Source organism: Nomascus leucogenys, chromosome 22a (genome assembly GCF_006542625.1).
Source record: "Nomascus leucogenys isolate Asia chromosome 22a, Asia_NLE_v1, whole genome shotgun sequence".
NCBI lineage: Eukaryota > Metazoa > Chordata > Mammalia > Primates > Hylobatidae > Nomascus > Nomascus leucogenys.
Genome location: NC_044402.1, coordinates 68,681,532 through 68,690,539, shown reverse-complemented (window position 1 = coordinate 68,690,539; position 9,008 = coordinate 68,681,532).

The window sequence follows — 9,008 nt, the reverse complement described above, 5'->3', positions numbered from 1 at the left end:
TCTTGTCTTCCCGCCACAGCATGTGGGCTTGGGGACAGCAGGGCCTGTCCTGGACACTGTTCTACCCCATGCCTTGGGCAGCCCTTGGCAGCTGGGGCTATTCAGTTAATCATTGTTAAATGAGTGAAATGCAGGGTTATTGGGGGGTTTTTTATGTCAAACTTACTTTTTTCCAACAATCAATAAAGATTTGTTCTGGAAGCTGAGCTAGGACAGTGGCTGGATATCCTGTGTAGGCAACACGGGCCTCAGGTATTTAATCAGAATAACTGTGTGTGGACCCAAAGGCACACGTACACAGGCAAACTTTCGCACTAAAACTGGCCATCTTAGGTGAGTTTGGCCAGAATCAATCAAAGTGTAGTCGAAGTGGAGCACGTGGCAGGATTAGCTGACAACACTTGCGGTGTTACTCATTTTCCTAGGCTGGAATCTTCTCAGCTGAACCCTCATGTGTGCTGTCTCCACACAGAACCTTCTCATTTTTGGTAGATTTAACAAGTGCTCATAGACTACCCCTTAAATGCTTTAAGAACAGGAAAATTCTACAAAGCTGGGCTTGGTGGTATGCAACTGTAATCCCAGCTACTCAGGAGGCCAAGGCAGGGGGATTAGTTGAGCCCAGGAGTCCTGGGATGTAGGGTGCTATGCTGATCAGGTGTCTGCATTAAGCTTGCTTCCAATATGGTAAACTCCCTGGAATGGGGGACCACCAGGCTGCCAAAGGAGGGGTGAACTGGCCCAGGCTGGAAATAGAGCAGGTCAAAACTCCTCTGCTGATATGGTTTGGCTCTGAGTTCCCATCCAAATCTCATGTCAAATTGTAATCCCCAGTTTTGGAGGCAGGTCCTGGTGGGAGGTGATTGAATCATAGGGGCAGTTTCTAATGGTTTAGCATCATCCCCCTAGTGCTGTCTCATGATAGAGTTCTCATAAAATCTTGTTGTTTAAAACTGTGTAGCACCTTTCCCTGTCTATCTTCCTCCTATTCCTGCCATGTAAGATGTGCTTGCTTCCCCTTCACCTTGCACCATGATTGTAAGTTTCTTGAGGCCCTCCCAGAAGGAGAAAGCTGTACAGCCTGCAGAACCATGAGCCAATTAAACTCTTTTCTTTGTAAATTACCTAGTCTCAGGTATGTCTTTATAGCAGTGCAGAAATGAACTAATACACGGGCTGATCAGCAGTGGGACTGTGCTTGTGAATAGCTACTGCACTACATCCTGGACAACATAGCGAGACCTGTCTCTTTAATAAAATATTTAAAATTTTTATTATTAAAAAAAGAAAAGAAAATGCTATAGACTGCTTCAGGGAAAGATGGACAGCTCAGTCAGCAGGACCTAAAATGGGCAAGCTTTAGTACTGACACATATAATTCATGTTAATGCACACCAGTTTTCCAAACCTGCAGGTGTTTTCCTCTATGGCTGGAACTGAGGAGACAAGTTGAGGAAGCTCCGTAACTTTCTCATATTCAGAGTGCAGGGAGGTCAAGTGAGGCTCCATTTGTAGGTACCTAGTCAGGCATGAGCAGGACAAGAGAAGGCTCCCCACCACCACCAGGAATGTCAGGCAACTATCAGGTGATGGTCAGGTGGCTGTTACACTGTGTCTCTAAAATAATAATTGATTGCAGCCAGTGCCAGGGAAAGGCAATCTCCTAATAGATAGAAAAAACCTGAAACTGGTGATCAGCAGCTTCCCAATAAGATCTCCGGAGTTAGGCCAGAGGGCTCAAGCATGCTGATTAAGAGGCAAAATGGTAGAGTTTAACTGGCATTTGACCTTCTAGGGACATTCGGCTGGTAGGGGAAGAACACCTCAAGTGAACATGTGTACAACTCTAGCACTGCACATGCTCCTCTCCCAAGTGCTAGCAAGCCACTGCACACACAGACAGCCCACCTCAAGGAAAGAATCACAGGAAAAGGAATGCAAGATCCCCGAAACATGCCAACATATAAAACCTCAAGTCAAAAGTCAAACTGCACACTTGATCTCTCCAGTCACCGGCTTGGCTCTCTTCCAAATGTACTTCCTTTCATTCCTGCTCTAATTTTTTTAATAAACTTTCACTCCTGCTCTAAAACTTGCTTTGTTCTCTCCTTCTGCCTTACACCCCTCAGTTAAATTCTTTCTTCTGAGAAGGCAAGAATAGAGGTTGCTGCAGAACCGTACAGATTTGCTGCTGGTAACATATTCACTTTAATTCTTTGAGGCTCCCAGTATATTAAAATAAATAATAACAAAATGGCTCTACAGAATTACAAGCTGGCCATTTTAGAAACTTCTTAATTAACATTAACACACACAAACACAATGCAATATAATTGTGCCATCATCAGACAATTATGAAATCTATTTAAAACACATGAATTATAGAGCACAATGGGTAGTATAGACTAGCACATACACTTCAGGCTGATGAGGAATGTCTTCTCCCTCTAGAGCTGTCAGTGACTCTCGGGAGTTCTAGGATCCATCCCATTTTGACCTACACTGGTAGGGTCAAATGTCTACATCTGAGGCACATGGTAAGCTTAGGAAGTCTAGGCCAAATGCCCTGTGCAGGCCTCTACCCTGGCCCCTGGGCCAACCTGCCTCCTAATGTACAGAAGTCATAGTTGCACTCCAGTTACTCCATTCTTCCAAACAATGTCAAAGCGTTTCTTCTGCAGGCTCAGTGAATAGTTTGCATAGGTTTGCATGTAGGTATTATCTCTTAACTTACTTAAACATGAGAACATGGTTTTCTAAGCCTTCTATAACCCCCTAATTCAGCAGCCAACCAGTAACTGTTTTGACTGGTGGACTAACTTTTAAGCTGCACACCAGAGCTACTCAGCGCCTGAGGGTAAGCATGGCAGCCCACATGGAATTAGACAGTTTATAGGCTGTTGTCAGTTTGAAAAGAGAAATTTTCACTGAGGTAGAAAGCCTGCTTTATTTTCTCACAATATCTGATTCCACCTACTCTAATCTAGTCGGCAGCACAGACAGAGGTGTCTGCTCAGGCTTTACAAGGTTAGCCAAGGTAGAGATTATATGGGCATTGCAGCGATTACTTTTCTGGACTCCAGACCATTCTCACGAAGGCTACTTAACAAGGATGAGTCTCTTCATAGATCTCAGTGAAGAAGACCTCTACGGTATCAAAAAAGAATAACAAATCATTTGGAAAAATGTCATGTCTTAGGCTTTCCATAAAGAGAAATTATTTCAATTGTATAAAGCTAAAAATACAAAGATAAGCAAATGTAATTGAAGAGGCCAGGAAAAGGCTATAACTGAAATAACCCTTCCCCCCGCCCTTCCCTCTCCCAGGTCACTTTCAGGACTGTAGTGGATTTGCTCTTCTCCCACACACATTCTCCCCTCTTGCAAACCTTTGCCCTCCCTGAGAATGACTGCCAGTGGTCAACATTTGGCCTCTGGTTGAGAATTTAAGCACAAATCTCAGCCTTTTCCCCCACCGTTAGAATATACCTAAGTAACATGAGAGCCACATGAAAGGCAATGCCACTAAAAATCCAACCCCAGGAAACAAAATAGAGCACTGGAGGTGAAAGATGAGTCTGGCCCTCCCTTTGGGGTACCCCAACCAGCTTGGAAGTATGCAAGGTGGATCCAAAAATCCTGTCCACTAGAGGGGTTACAGGAGCTACCTGGTATTGAAAACACCTAGATAATTCTGCCACTCCTCTGCACAAAGCCTCTGAATGGCTCTCCCTGTCCACAGGACAAATCCAAACTCCTTTTGGACAAGCAGGGCCCACCACAACTGGCTTCCCTTCTCTCTTTCCTGATCCATCTTTTGAGGCTCTCACCCAAACCACCTAACTTTCTATCCATCTCCTGACAATTCAGCCTTCTTCTCTCCATACCATGCATTTTAACAGACCATTTGTCTTCTTTTTTCTTAATATGATTTCCCCGTTTAGAATGTCTTTCTCTTTTTTCTTTTCTACCTATCAAAATTGTATTTATAAGTTATTTCCATTGCAAAAACCACATTCCAGAATTTTCCCTAGATCACATCAGGGTTAGAACTAATCCCTCCCTACTTGGTGATGCCAGAGAACCCTAAGAGCCCTCCCTACCATGCATGTTGTCTTCCCTATTGAACCCCTGGCTTCCTCAGGCAGGAACAGGATCTTATTCCATTTCTATCATCCCAGGACCTAGCATGGATTTGTGCACACAGTGAGTGTTTAATAAAGTTTGGACTAATTGGATTTCTTAGGAAAACAACAGCTAACAGCTAATTTGAAGCTGGAGACAGTTGATATAAACTATGGAAGAGTTCAGGAGTAAAAATACTTGGGTCTATTAATAAATCCCAGCTTCACCTCTTACAAGCTGTGTGGACTTGGACAACTCTCAACTCTCAACATCTTTAAACCTGTTTCCTTATCTGAAAAAAACGGCATCTTTTCATATACGTGCCTAACAGTATCTACCTCATCTAGCCGTTGCAACAAGATGAAAGCATTTAGCACTGTGTTCAGCACTTAGAAAGAATTCAATGCATGTTACTTCTCTCCTCCTGCACCTTCTCCTTCTCCCTTTTCCCCTCCTCCTTCTCCTCCTCCTCATTATTACTATCACTACTATTACTAATAGTATCCTAATCCCATGAGGGAAAGGCCAGCTGTGGAATGTAGAGCCTTCTGCTACCTCCCCCACAGCTGGGCTCCCATATTTGAGCTACATCTTAGCAAGAATTTTTCTTCTTGCAAAGAGTTCTGAAGCTGTGGCCTTGTTATCTCGCTAAAGTAGAAAGAAGCCTGGGAAAACTTTTTTTTCACAGCTTTGAGCAGTGTACAAAAAGAGAATTTGTTTTTGAGTTAACTCCTCTTTTGTTTAGGGAAAACTACCTCACTGTTCTTTGAGACATCCAAATGAAAAGGAAGCGTGCACCCATTGTTTTGGCAGCAAAGTGAGGTCACCTATAACCAGAAGACCCATGTTTAGCCCTAGAAGTCAGAGGTTATGTTTGGTACATAAGTTCTTGTGTTATGAGCTGAGCTTTCCCTGTAGACTTTGTTGCAGTTTTTTGGTGCAAAGGAGAAACATAAGTCTTCCTAACCCTTGTAGAAGTAAGTTTGGACACCCAGGCTGAATTACGGCCTGTCCTAGATAGCATAAGGATAGGATGGGGTGGATTCTTTTGCTTTTTTTTTTTTTTGAAACAGAGTCTTGCTCTGTCGCCCAGGCTGGAGTGCAGTGGTGCGATCTCAGCTCACTGAAAGCTCCGCCTCCCGGGTTCACGCCATTCTCCTGCCTCAGCCTCCCGAGTAGCTGGGACTACAGGCACCCGCCACCATGCCTGGCTAGTTTTTTGTATTTTTATTAGAGACGGGGTTTCACCGTGTTAGCCAGGATGGTCTCGATCTTCTGACCTCATGATCTGCTCACCTCGGCCTCCCAAAGTGCTGGGATTACAGGCGTGAGCTGCCGCATCTGGCAGCTGCTTTTTTTTTTTTTTAAAGACAGAAATTAGCATCAATGAAAGGAAATGAGAATGATGTGGAAATGAAAAGGAAGAATCAGCTTCCATGGACCCTGTCATTCTCTGGGAAAGGCAATGCTACTTCTCTGCCTAGGTGACAAGACAAAGTGTGGCTCAGAGTTGGTATGTGTATCTTTGTTCCTACCTTTGTGCAAAACCAGTTCTCCTCTGGCTCCCCCAGCTGCTCCTGTAGCCAGAAGACCCAGCTCCCTTGTCACTGATGATCTCAGAAGTCTCACCATTGGCAGAGGAAACAAAGTCAGGGTATCTGTGTCGCAGAGGACAGATAGGTTTGTAGGCACATAAGACACACCTCTTTAGAAGCTATAGAAATAGCGAGAAAGAAATTTTAGGGAAAACAGTAAGATCAAGGACTTGAATTATTAGAGGCTTCAGCTCTTGTAATTTGGACATTAAAATAATTGTGATCTTGTATTACCATCCCCACTCCAGGTTTATGAAGTCTGTGGCATACTTTCTGTAATAGAAATTGAAATCCATTATTTTAAATTTATCATTTCTTTAAAAATTTAAAGCTGGAAAGAATTTGGGGTGGGATATAGTATAACACTGATTTTTTTTTAAAGCATGGATTCTGGAAACCAGTAGATTCCTATCTTGGCTTTTCTTTTTACCAGTTGCATAATCACAAGCAATTTATTTATACTCTTTAAGCCTCTGGTGTTTCATCTATAAAACACAAGTGTGTTGCAGTTTATATTTTCCAAAAGACAGCTGCACCAATATATGTTTCGTGCCACATGCTAGTCTCATGAAGTGATGTTGATATTCCTTCATCAAGAGATGGGGTCTATATTCCTTTCCCTTGAATCTGGGCTGAACTTTGAAACTGGCTCAATAAAAGGATGTGGCAGAAGTGATGTGACTTCAGCCAGGGCTTCTGCCTGACACTTTCTCTCTCTCTCTCTCTCTCTCACACACACACACACATACACACACACACACACACACACACACACGCACACATTCACACACATTTGCCATTGAAACCAAGTCACTATGGTGTGAGGAAGCCCAGGCCACATGGAGAGGCCACATGTGGGCCAACTGATATCCCCACCTAGACCCGTAGCTGATAGCCAGCGTCAACCGCCAGACATGAGTGAATGAGCATTCAGAACTTTGCAGTCTTCAAGTCCTCCAGCTGAGCCAGACCTCATGGGGCAGAGATAAATTATACTTACTATGTTTCATCTGAATTCCTGACTCACAGAAGCCATAAGAGCTAATAAATTAATAAATAAATTTATATTTAGTAAATAAATTTAATAAATTAAACCATATCTAATGCATGGTGGTATCATGAGGATTGAACAAATAGTATATATAAGTGCTCAGTAATGTTAGATATTATTATTATTATAAAGGCAGCTACTAAAGGTAAAACCTGGAGGTGAATGGGGGCTCTCAATATACACCCTTTTCTGGCTCTCTTAACAGATAACCGGGGGAAAGAGAAGTTGAAATGCAAGAGAAACCAAATTAGAAGATAGTTGCCTGTGGGGTTTGTGCTTGAATCAACAGTCATGTGTAGACTTTGTTTTCACTCCTCTAGAAAAGGTCCTGTTAAAGCTCCTGCAGCCAGAACCTCAGGATGGAAGAGAGAATATATTTGTTTGGGGCCACTATCATATCTGGGGGCCTCACAACTCTTAACCCACCATCCGGTGGCATGCACCAGTCTTTAACAGAAGCTCACTTCTGTATGAAATTATAATGATCTCTCCAGTCAGTTACCCTCCAAGTAACCTATTGTGCTGATCTAATATTAGTTTCTTGGAATATTTCAGTAAGATATCAGCATGCCATAAAGCCCTTCTGTAAATCCATATGGCTTTAATGGGAACTTGGCCATATGCCAAGCTTGTCTTGTATCACTTGGCAATTGCCACTCTGTCTTCCTCAGAGTTTGGTCTAGTTTCCAGAGCCATCCATAATTTTGATGTGGATACATATGGACCATTGAATATTTTGGGGAGGTTCACAGTGATTAAGGATTTCAATCAGAAAAGGAAAGATAATGGTCCATTTTTACTTCTAACCTTTTATTTCCACATGCAAAAAAAAAGGTTGTCAAATGTTAGAAAGTCACTTATGGAACAAGGATAATGAAAATCAATTGGGAAGTATAGTTTTTTTCCTCTGCTCATGAATATGTACTGTGTAGAATTTGGGATTCATTCAGATTATAAGCCATTATTTTATAAGCAGTGATGTGAAAGGAGAGGAAAGGCTTTGGTGGTGGTGTCTCTGGCACGGTAGCTAAGGAAATGACTTTTAGGTTAGATGTCATTTTAACATCCCTTAAATCATCCTTTAACCTTGCTGACGTTCACATCCTAGTAAAATTAGATAACGCTTATTAAGTGCTTTTTCTTGTTCTAGGCACTGTACTAATTCATCGTAAGAGTGAGTTGAGATGTCATCCAAAGCTTGCCTTGCCCATTACACAGCATTGACTCTCTGCTGCTGGCTGAGATCCCTTCTCCACTCTGTGTGTCTAGAGGCTGCCACCATTCAATGCTTAGCTCCAGTGTCACCTCCCCTCAGATAGCTTTCTGTCCACCATGCCTCTCTGTGTCTGCCCTACCACATATACAGGACGTACTTCCCCACTCCTCTCTAAACTTCTATAACAATGCTGCCTAATAGAAATAATGTGAGCCAAAGATGCAATTTTGAATTTCTAGTAGCCATGTAAAAAAAGTAAAATGAAACAAGGTGAAATTAATTTTAATATATGCTTATTACTTAACCCAACATATCCAAAATATTATCACATTAACATGTAACCAGTATTTAAAAATTGAGATGCTTTGCATTTTTTTCAGTAAATCTTTGAAATCCAATGTGTATTTTACAATTAATGGTGCATCTCAATTCAGACCTCATTTCAAATGCTCAATAACCAATTAACTGGCAATTATTCTATTGGATGGAGCAGTTCTATAGCATTCACCACGTGTTATTTCCATCTTATTTTATGTATGGTTCTTAAGGTCAAGAAATGGGGGAACTCTTCTATGTATTTCCCAACATTGCTAGAGTACTATGCCTAATAAATGTCTGAGTCAGTGTGAAAGTCAAGAAAACAAGTTATTGTGCCTTGCTGAATTTCTAGAAGGGAAGTATCTCTACCACATCAAGACACAGGTAGTTCTCACAAAATGAAAAGCATCTTTGCACAGCAGAGCCTGAGAAGCTGCAAGTTGCTTTGTGGGCTGAAAAACATCCTTGAGGTCAAAGTTATGAAACTGACAAGGACAAAAAAGAAAGACTGCACTGGGGGCTGTGAAAACAAGGAGACAGAGACAAAGCACCCGGCCACTTTCCTGGTTAGCATTTTAAAAATGAAAATGAGATGAACTGACAATGATGAGAGGGTACTCAGCTGCCTGAAAAGAACAGAGAAATAATTGACACTTCAATGTAAAAGGATTCTTTAAAGCTCTCCAGTGTGGCAGACAGTTGA